We start from the raw sequence: 11,970 nt of genomic DNA, 5'->3' as shown, positions 1-11,970 counted from the left end.
TAGAGATTAAGCAGCTTTAATATTTAACAAAGCTTTTAGTTCTAGCTTTAGGGTACAAAGTTAACCTTGTGCAGAGGTCGTCATTATAAAGGAAAACTTCTTAATGTTTATCTTCTGCTATATGTGAGGGATCTTCTAGTAATGTGTCACTCATGACTCTAGTTTTGTACAATTTGGTTTGCCAAGTTACTCCCTTAGCTCTTTTACTAAACTGGCCAATTTCTCCCAACTATTTCCCTAGAATAATCTTATCAAATTGTACTCGGAGACAATGGTTTGGATTGAATTGGCCACAGCAGCCACTATATCAGGAAAACATTACGTATCATGAGGAAAACAATGCAATAATATATTATACCTCACCCATGCAGCCATCAGACGGAGGAGATCCTTGGAGCTACAAAATCTAGCACCAATCTGCCCACACACTACATTTACCCCCTACATTTACCCCCTACACAGGCACCATGACTAACTGGCTATTTTAACATGCACCAACTCGCAAGAACACCACCCTGCAGGAGTCCAAAGTAATTAGACATATTTAAGTAATTTAATTACTTCCCACCGCAGCCATTTTTCGAATTTTCACTTTCATTTTTTCCTCCCCACCCTCCAAAAACCATATCTTTTTAATTTTTTCATTAATATAGCTATATGAGGGCTTGTTATTTTGCTGGTCAAGTTGTAGTTTTTTAGGCATTATTTATTGAATTGTATAATGTATTGGGAAACTGGAAAAAAATGTCTTTGTGGGATAGAATAGGAAAAAAACAATGACTCCTCCTTTTTTGGGCATTCACCGTGCGGTAAAAAGTCATGTTAACTCTTTTATGCGGGTCAATATAATTACGGCAATACCAAATGTATATAGTTTTTTTTTATGTTTTACTACTTTTTACATTGAAAAAACTGATTGTTAAAATATAAAATTAGCATTTTGTCGCCATATTCTGAAAACCATAACTTTTTTTTTCTATGTCGATTGAGCGGTATGAGGACTTATTATTTGCAGGGTGAGCTGTACTTTCTATTGGTACTATTTTGGAGTATATAAGACTTTTTTTATCACTTTTATTTCCATTTTTTTGTGGGAGATGAAGTGACCAAAAAATCATCAATTCTGGCATTTAAATTTTTTTTTATGGCGTTCATCATGCGGGTTAAATAGTGTTATATTGTAATAGTTTAGGCTTTTACAGATGCGGCGATTGATTGTTATGTTAACTTTTTTTTACACTTTGCTTGGGGGGAATTGCAAAATGTTGTTTTTTTTTACTTTTAATGTATTTATATTTTTATATATTAAAAAACAACTTTATTAACTGTATTTACTAGTCCCCCTAAGGAACTTGAACGTGTGGTAATTGGATCGCTTGCATGATATACTGTAATACTAATATATTGCTGTATACCATTGTACTGACAGTCCTTTAAAGGAGTACAAAGTTGGCAGATCTGGGGGCCTTCAACAGGTTAACCATCGACACCCTGTAATTTCATCGCGGTGGGGCCAATGCAACGTCACAGGGGGCCCCCGCCCTGTCTCTAACCACTTATATGTTGCAGTCAATTTTGACTTCAGCATCTAAGGGGTTAAACATGTGGGATCCCGATCGAACAGAATTCCGCACATTATATTGAAGTGTCGGCTGTTACACACATCCGACACACTCGTTCTATGGAGCAGGCTCAGCCCGTGAGCCCACACCACTCTCCCCCACATGACCTACGCCATATATACATATATATATATACTAGTATAGAAAACCCGTAACACGGGTTTGCTAGCAGAAGGAGTGCAGTGGTCTGTTAATATATATAAATGCTCCCCATAGCTGCCACCACACCGTATAATGCCCCTCATAGCTGCCCCCACACCGTATAATGCCCCTCATAGCTGCCCCCACAGTATAATGCCCCTCATAGCTGCCCCCACAGTATAATTCCCCCATAGCATCCCCCACAGTAAAATGCCCCCCATAGCTGCCCCACTGTATAATGCCCCCCATAGCTGCCCCACAGTACAATACCCCCCATAGCTGCCCCCACATAGTATAATGCCCTCCAAAGTTTCCCCCACGCAGTATAATGCCCCCATGGCTGCCCCCACACAGCATAATGCTTCCCATAGCTGCTTTCACACAGTATAATTCCCCTTCCCTCCCATACATAGTATAATGCCCCCTCCCTCCCATACACACAGTATAATGCCCCCTCCCATACACAGTATAATGCCCCCTCCCTCCAATACACAGTTTAATGCCCTCAATCTCCCTCCCATACACAGTATAATGCCACCCACTCCCTCCCATACACAGTACAATGCCCCTCCCTCCCATACACAGTATAATGCCCCCCTCCCTCCCATACACAGTATAATGCCCCCTCCCTCCCATACACAGTATAATGCCCCCTCCCTCCAATACACAGTTTAATGCCCTCAATCTCCCTCCCATACACAGTATAATGCCACCCCACTCCCTCCCATACACAGTACAATGCCCCCTCCCTCCCATACACAGTATAATGCCCCCCTCCCTCCCATACACAGTATAATGCCCCCTCCCTCCCATACACAGTATAATGCCCCCTCCCTCCCATACACAGTATAATGCCCCCTCCCTCCCATACACAGTATAAGGCCCCCTCCCTACCATACACAATACAACACCCCCTTCCTCCCATACACAGTACAATGCCCCCTCCCTCCCATACACAGTATAATGCCTCCCTCCCTCCCATACACAGTATAATGCCCCCTCCCTCCCATACACAGTATAATGCCCCCCTCCCTCCCATACACAGTATAATGCCCCCTCCCTCCCATACACAGTATAATGCCCCCTCCCTCCCATACACAGTATAATGCCCCCCTCCCTCCCATACACAGTATAAGGCCCCCTCCCTACCATACACAATACAACACCCCCTTCCTCCCATACACAGTACAATGCCCCCTCCCTCCCATACACAGTATAAGGCCTCCCTCCCTCCCATACACAGTATAATGCCCCCTCCCTCCCATACACAGTATAATGCCCCCCTCCCTCCCATACACAGTATAATGCCCCCCTCCCTCCCATACACAGTATCATGCCCCCTCCCTCCCATACACAGTATAATGCCCCCCTCCCTCCCATACACAGTATAATGCCCCCCTCCCTCCCATACACAGTATAATGCCCCCCTCCCTCCCATACACAGTATACTGCCCCCTCCTTCCCGTACACAGTATAATGCCTCCCTCCCTCCCATACACAGTACAATGCCCCCTCCCATACACAGTATACTGCCCCCTCTCTCCCATACACAGTATAATGCCCCCCTTACTCCCATACACAGTATAATGCCCCCCTCCCTCCCATACACATCATAATGCCTCCTCCCTCCCATACACAGTATAATGCCCCCCTCCCTCCCAAACACAGTATAATGCCCCCCTCCCTCCCAAACACAGTATAATGCCCCTATCTCCCTCCCATACACAGTACAATGCCCCCCCCCGATACACAGTATAATGCCCCCTCCCTCCCAAACACAGTATAATGCCCCTATCTCCCTCCCATACACAGTACAATGCCCCCTCCCATACACAGTATAATGCCTCCCTCCCATACACAGTATAATGCCCCTATCTCCCTCCCATACACAGTACAATGCCCCCTCCCATACACAGTATAATGCCCCCTCCCTCCCATACACAGTATAATGCCCCCTCCCTCCCATACACAGTATAATGCCCCCTCTCTCTCATACACAGTATAATGCCCCCTCCTCCCATACACAGTATAATGCCCCCCTCCCTCCCATACACAGTATAATGCCCCCATCTCCCTCCCATACACAGTACAATGCCTTCATCTCCCTCCCATACACAGTATAATGCCCCCTCCCATACACAGTATAATGCCCCCTCCCTCCCATACACAGTATAATGCCCCCTCCCTCCCATACACAGTATAATGCCCCCTCCCTCAAATACACAGTATAATGCCCCCTCTCTCTCATACACAGTATAATGCCCCCTCCTCCCATACACAGTATAATGCCCCCCTCCCTCCCATACACAGTATAATGCCCCCATCTCCCTCCCATACACAGTACAATGCCTCCATCTCCCTCCCATACACAGTATAATGCCCCTCCCATACACAGTATAATGCCCCCTCCCTCCAATACACAGTATAATGCCCCCTCCCTCCCATACACAGTATAATGCCCCCCTCCCTCCCATACACAGTATAATGCCCCCCTCCCTCCCATACACAGTATAATGCCCCTCCCTCCCATACACAGTATAATGCCCCCTCCCTCCCAAACACAGTATAATGCCCCCTTCCCTCCCAAATACAGTATAATGCCCCCCTCCCTCCCAAATACAGTATAATGCCCCCATATGTAAAGATCAAATAGAAAAATAATAACATACATACTTACCTATCCCCATTCCCACGACGGGTGGAGGATCCTTTGCCTCTTCTGCACTTTGCTCAGTGTGCTGTGAGCGGCTCGGCGAAGGCAGGCAAAACTGAAAAAATATATATTTGTGGAGTGAACTGGGCAAAAAAATTACGCTATTTTTTGGGGGATCTTTTATGGTGTCCATCAAGCGGTAAAAACCACATTTTCACCCTATTCTATAGGTTGAGTTGATTACAGCGATACCAAATGTATATGTTTTTTTTTATGTTGAACCACTTCAAAAAAAAATTACTTTTTGCGAAAAAAAACCTATTTTGTGTCCCCATATTCTGAGAGCATTAACTTTTTATTTTTCAGTCAATTGAGCAATGTGAGGGCTTATTTTTTGCATGACGAGCTGTAGTTTTTAGAGATGCCATTTTGGGGTACATGCGACTTTTTGATCACCTTTTTTTGCAATTTATTTGAGAGCTAAGGGGACCAAAAACCAGCCATTTGCATGTTTTATATAGATATAGTTTATGACATTCACCGAGAGGGTTAAACACAGCTATATTGTGATAGTTCAGACATTTACGGATGCGACAATACTGGTTATGTTAACTTTTTTATTTTTTACATTGCTTTAGGGGAAAAATGGGTAAAGGTTTTCTTTTTTTAACTTAATATTATTTTTTTGAACACTAAAACACCTTTATTCAACATTTTTTTAATTAGCCCCCTAGGGGACTTGAACCAAGCAGAGCATGAATCGCTTGCATGATCTACTGCCATACTAATGTATTGCAGTATATCGCTATACTGACAGTCTCCCTTGAAGCCCTGCCATCTGCCAGATGGTCCCCTGGAAGACCTGGGGACCTTCATTTGGCCCCCAGGCTGTAATGACAACCATCAACACCCTGTGATCACATCTGACAGAGACGCTCACTAGGTGACCAAAACCACCAGATTGAGTGCGCTGAACCAAGCAAGCAGCATCGATATCTTCAGACCAGTTATTGATCCGGGATAGCGGCGTTGCTGAAATTAAGCCTAATACTGGTTGGCTGAAACTCTCAGCCTATCAGTGTTATGGTTCTTCTTGCCCCGCCCCCTGAGCCTGCTGGTGCTATTACTGTGTTGTGTGTGTGTGTGCTGAGCATCATGATGGGAACTGACAAAATAAAAAGGACTAGGAGGTTGTGGTTGCCGGTCTGTAGAAAATGTTTGGATTGGAGCTTGGTGGACAGTTAAAGGGGTTTATCCTTCTTTAACATTTATGACATATCCACAGGATACACAGTATATGACATAAATGTCTGATAGATGCAGGTCCCACCTCTGGGACCTGCGCCTATCTCTAGAACGAGGCCCCCTAAACCCTGTTCTGCATTTCTCGGCTCCCGCTGCTTTCTGGCCACTTCCTCATTAGATGATCGGGAGTTACGGAAACAGCAAAGCTCGCTGATCTGCGCTGCTTCCGTAACTCTCATAGAAGTGAATGGCAAGTATTTATTTTTTAAAAAGTCACTTTTCGGTCATCACTTCCTCGGTTCAGCACGATTCATTCCTATAGGTGAAGTTTCACACGTTAGTCCTGCTGGATAAGTGACAATGAGCATGATAAAGTGATTATAAGTTACATGAGCGCTTTGTGTTATACTCCGTTGTTAAATATGGAAATTATTTGCATTGTTCATGTTTGTTACTTGTGTTCTAAACTAGTCATTAAATGTGCGATATAGATTTGTATAATTCTGTATGCGCGCGGGCGTGGTTAGATTATGGGACGCCCTCTGCATTCTCTGTCCACCTCTGGGATAAGTACATGACATAAGGCAATAAAACAACTAGTGGAATTATCATTAGCTTAATGAATGACAGACTGGTAGAGGAAGCGGAGAGGATCCAGCCCGCAAAGGCTTACAATCTACGATGGATTTATGGATGTTATTACTTTGTTTGCCAAGAACAAAGTACCACGTCCTCAGTGATAACTGCAGGCTGGAGCGTAACTGGAGAAGACACTCACATGAGGGAGAATGAAGAGGCTGCTGCTCATCCTCGCTGCTCTGTGTCTATTCTCTCTCATCACAATGGTAAGACTCAAGAGACTTATGGCGGCCATTCTGCTCTTTATCTTATAGGGGGTTTATCTAGGGTGGATACAATTGGGTCGGACTGGGGTTCCTTGCACCCAACAGAAGAGATGATTCTAAGTGCCACCCTCCATCTATATATAACATGTAGATGTCCACTTCTAATTTAATCATAGTCCTTGAGTCCACATTTTATTTAATCATAGTCCTTGTGTCCACATCTTATTTAATCATAGTCCTTGTGTCCACTTCTAATTTAATCATAGTCCTTGTGTCCACTTCTAATTTAATCATAGTCCTTGTGTTCACATCTAATTTAATCATAGTCCTTGTCTCCACATTTAATTTAATCATAGTCCTTGTCTCCACTTCTAATTTAATCATAGTCCTTGTGTCCACTTCTAATTTAATCATAGTCCTTGTGTTCACATCTAATTTAATCATAGTCCTTGTCTCCACATTTAATTTAATCATAGTCCTTGTCTCCACTTCTAATTTAATCATAGTCCTTGTGTCCACTTCTAATTTAATCATAGTCCTTGTGTTCACATCTAATTTAATCATAGTCCTTGTCTCCACATTTAATTTAATCATAGTCCTTGTCTCCACTTCTAATTTAATCATAGTCCTTGTGTCCACTTCTAATTTAATCATAGTCCTTGTGTCCACTTCTAATTTAATCATAGTCCTTGTGTCCACTTCTAATTTATTCATAGTCCTTGTGTCCACTTCTAATTTAATCATAGTCCTTGTGTCCACTTCTAATTTAATCATAGTCCTTGTGTCCACTTCTAATTTAATCATAGTCCTTGTGTCCACATCTAATTTAATCATAGTCCTTGTCTCCACATTTAATTTAATCATAGTCCTTGTGTCCACTTCTAATTTATTCATAGTCCTTGTGTCCACTTCTAATTTAATCATAGTCCTTGTGTCCACTTCTAATTTAATCATAGTCCTTGTGTCCACTTCTAATTTAATCATAGTCCTTGTGTCAACTTCTAATTTAATCATAGTCCTTGTCTCCACATTTAATTTAATCATAGTCCTTGTGTCCACTTCTAATTTAATCATAGTCCTTGTGCCCACATCTAATTTAAAGAGGCTCTGTCACCAGATTCTCAAATCCCTATCTCCTATTGCATGTGATTGGCGCTGCAATGTAGAGAACAGTAACGTTTATGTTTTTTTTTTTAAACGTTCATTTTTGGCCAAGTTATGAGCTATTTTATATATATGCAAATGAGCTTTGAAATGGACAACTGGGCGTTTTTTTTCGTTATGTCCAACTGGGCGTGTATTGTGTTTTTAACTGGGCGTGTTTACGTGTATGACGCTGACCAATCAGTGACCAGTCAGCATCATACACTCCTCTACATTTATTTACACAGCAGCGATGTGCAGCCGCATACACAGAGATTAACGTTAATCAAGTGTCCTGATAATGAATACACATGAAATCCAGCCTGGACGTCATGTGTACTCAGAATCCTGACACTTCTGACTCTTTTCTGTGAGATTTGAACAAGGGAAACGAAATCTTGTTTACCTCCGAAATCTCGCGAGATTTAGTTTCCCTTGCTAGAAATCTCAAAGAAAAGAGTCAGAAGTGTCAGGATTCTGAATACACATGACGTCCAGGCTGGATTTCATGTGTATTCATTATCAGGACACTTGATTAACGTTAATCTCTGTGTATGCGGCTGCACATCGCTGCTGTGTAAATCAATGTAGATGAGTGTATGATGCTGACTGGTCACTGATTGGTCAGCGTCATACACGTAAATACGCCCAGTTAAAAACACAATACACGCCCAGTTGGACATAACGAAAAAAAAAAACGCCCAGTTGTCCATTTCAAACCTCATTTGCATATAAATAAAATAGCTCATAATTTGGCCAAAAATGAACGTTTTAAAAAAAAACAAAAAAAAAACGTTACTGTTATCTACATTGCAGCGCCGATCACATGCAATAGGAGATAGGGATTTGAGAATCTGTTGACAGAGCCTCTTTAATCATGTGTCCACATCTTATTTAATCATAGTCCTTGTGTCCACTTCTAATTTAATTATAATCCTTGTATTTATTTCTAATTTAATCATAGTCCTTGTGTCCACATTTTATTTAATCATAGTCCTTGTGTCCACTTCTAATTTAATCCTAGTCCTTGTATCCACTTCTGATTTTATCATAATCCTTGTGTCCACTTCTAATTTAATCCTAGTCCTTGTATCCACTTCTGATTTTATCATAATCCTTGTGTCCACATCTTATTCAATCATAGTCCTTGTTTTTATTATTGTACACTCATACACTCAGGACAGTTCATCAATAAGGTCTAAGAGGTCATTTGTGAATCATCCCATAAGAAATAAACTCTAGTGGTAAGTGATTGGCTCCTAAGACCTCCAAATGGGGTTGGACCTTTAAAGGGGCACGGACTACCGATGACCTATCCACAGGATAGGACATCAGTATATGACCTGTGGAGGTGCGACACCTAACATCTGTTCCGCCTGGGTCCGGGCACCAGATGTTATGCGCTGTATGCAGTATTCGGAGTCGGAAGCAGTTGGTCCCATACACTGCATAGTGGCCGTGCTACAGAACTGCAACTCTGCTCCTATTCACTTGCATACTGAAGCTCGGCCGCTATACTGTGACCGTAGCCATCTCTGTACGGCTCCAGATACTGCATACAGCGCATAACATCCGGCACCCGGAGGCAGGGGGAACAGCTGTTAGGTGCGGGGTCCGGGTGTCGGACCCCCACTGATAATATACCGATGACTGGATAGGGGAAGATGGTCAGTGCACTCACCTTACTTGCCAGCCCACATTATAATTTTACAATTTATGTTGTATGTCCTTTGTTAAGCAATAAAGTTATCTTACATATTTAAACTAGTTCTATCAGTCATAAGTAGTTTGGAAAAAAACGGGCTCCTATTGCCTCTGGCAATTCTCTTTGCGGTATTCTAGTTTTGTGCTCGCCAACTATTAAGGTCTCTTATACAATTTTTCAGTTCCACAAACTTGGGCCCCCCTTTTCTACCGCAGCTCTGCCGTGATTATAGTGAACACCACCTTTCTGTACGAGCATTGACAAATGGGTGTTACGATTCCTTTTCTTCTCCATCTGACCCGACCGGTATGGTGACTTCTCCTGATCGGAGTCGTTCTCTTTTCCTCTCCATCTGACCCGACCGGTATGGCGACTTCTCCTGATGGGAGTCGTTCTCTTTTCTTCTCTATCTGACACAGACCGGTGTGACGATTTCTCCTGATGGGAGTCGTTATCTTTTCTTCTCCATCTGACACAGACCGGTATGGCGACTTCTCCTGATGGGAGTCGTTCTCTTTTCTTCTCCATCTGACACAGACCGGTATGGCGACTTCTCCTGATGAGACATCTTTGCGCCTCACTTCTTCAGCCATTTCCAGCCTCTATAGAAACACAAAAATTCAGACACCAAGACCCAGGGCCATACATTAAAGCGGTTGTCCGGGCACAGACGGTTTTTCATATTGATGACCTATCAATGTGCCCGGACAACCCCTTTTACTCAGATTAATAAACTAGAATGCTTACAGACCCCAGGCCTTCTAAACTATTGCAGTCCCCATACCAGACTCCCAAACAAATACAGATGCCAGAACGAACACCCTAAATAAGTACAGACCCCAGACCTGACACCCTAAACTAATAATGACCCCTTTTCTGACTCCCTAAACTAATACAGAACCCAGACTAGGCCCCCTAAACTAATACAGAACCCAGACCCCTAAATACAGTCCCCCTATATAAAGACCCCCTAAACTAATACAGACCCGAGACTAGGCCCCCTAAATACAGACCCCTAAACTAATACAGACCCAAGATCAGACCCATAAACTAATACAGACCCCAGACCAGACCACTGAAACTAATGCAGACCCCAGACCCCTAAATTACAAACAACAAAAAACATATAGAACCACCATCAAAGTCACTTGTTCTGATGCCTAAATATGCCATGTGTTTTCAGCCTTAAAGGGGTTGTATCTTTACAATACTTCACACATTTCTCCTGCTCTAGCTGCTGCATCTGAAACGCAGTATTATATCTCGTCCATACCAATAAATGCCAATCCATTCGAGGCCAGGACCACCGGAGAGAGAGGTGGGTGCCTAAAAGGGCACATGGATAGAGATTGTGTAGATGAGACAACCTTTTAACCCCTTGCCGCCCTGTGACATACTGTTACGTCACAGCAGCAAGGTAGTTAATGCGAACAGCCGTAATAGCGCTTTGCAGTGATGGTGCAGGCACAGGAGCTGTGCCCAAGTAATCGACACTTGTGGGTGTCGGATGTATCAAACAGCTGACATTCCCTTTAACGGCTGGTATCAGAGACCCACCCCATGATGCCCAATGGCCCAAAGATCTGCCATGCACATACTGTAAGACTATCAGGCCCTGCCAGTGTAACTCTGACAGGCATAACACTTTGCAATACAGAAATATTGCAATGAATTATAGAAGCAATCCGGAGATCAAAAATGCAGGTCCCATAGAGTAACTAAAAAAAAACTCAAGTTAAAAAAGTTCAATAAAGTTAATAGGAAAGTCCCCCCCCCCCCCAAATAAAAAAAAAGAAAAAAGTAAAAGAAAAAACATTTCGGGAAATGTTTTATTCTTATTTTGAACTTACGCATAATTTCTATCGCCGCATCAGCTTTGACCCCTTCTTTATTCCGCATGGTGAACACTGTAAAAAATAAAAAACAATGGCAGAATTTATATTTTTTTGGTCCTCTCGCCTTCCAAAAAAAGCTATGAAAAGTAATCAAAAATTCGTCAACTTATCAAAACTGATTTGGCAAAAATAAGCTCCGTAAATGATAAAAAAAAAAAAAAGATATGACTCTCAGATGCAGCAAGAATGCACAAAAAAATAATTATTTACAAAGAATTTTTATTTTTGTAGTACAGAAGTAATGAAACATAAAAAAACTATATCAATTTGGTATCACTGTATTTGTAACGAACCGAGGAAAAAAAGTCATCATAGTATTTATATCACATGGTAAAAGCTGTAAAAACAACATTCAAAACACAACAAAACAAGCCCTTACATGGCTCCATCAACAAAAAAGTTACGGCTTTAAAAAAAATTGCTGAGTTCTGATGGACTAAACTAGGCCGCTTCCTTAAAAGGTTAATGATCCGGCACAATTTAGATTTTTTTTTTAACATCTATATTTTTTGAAAGTTACATATCGCAATTTTGCTTGAGATTCTGATACCATTTTGATGTCTGACATGCCGAGTTTTCGGTGATTGGTGGGGCTAGAGTTAAAGTTTGGATTGGCCGTAACATTTATTTTATTTTTGACTTTATTATTATTAATTTTGTTTTTACTTTTTTACTTTTTCTTCATGCACCAGGTACAGTGAATATCATCCCTGTAAGGCCT

At 42.1% G+C, this 11,970-nt stretch overlaps 1 pseudogene; it reads left to right on the top strand.

The window, feature by feature from the left end:
• Nucleotides 1-6,449: 6,449 nt before the first annotated feature.
• Nucleotides 6,450-11,970, top strand: part of LOC142750739 (NXPE family member 3-like) — a 41,071-nt pseudogene continuing 35,550 nt past the window's right edge.

The sequence above is a fragment of the Rhinoderma darwinii genome, chromosome 3, assembly GCF_050947455.1.
Source record: "Rhinoderma darwinii isolate aRhiDar2 chromosome 3, aRhiDar2.hap1, whole genome shotgun sequence".
Taxonomy (NCBI): domain Eukaryota; kingdom Metazoa; phylum Chordata; class Amphibia; order Anura; family Rhinodermatidae; genus Rhinoderma; species Rhinoderma darwinii.
This window is presented reverse-complemented; position numbering and strand designations above follow the sequence as displayed.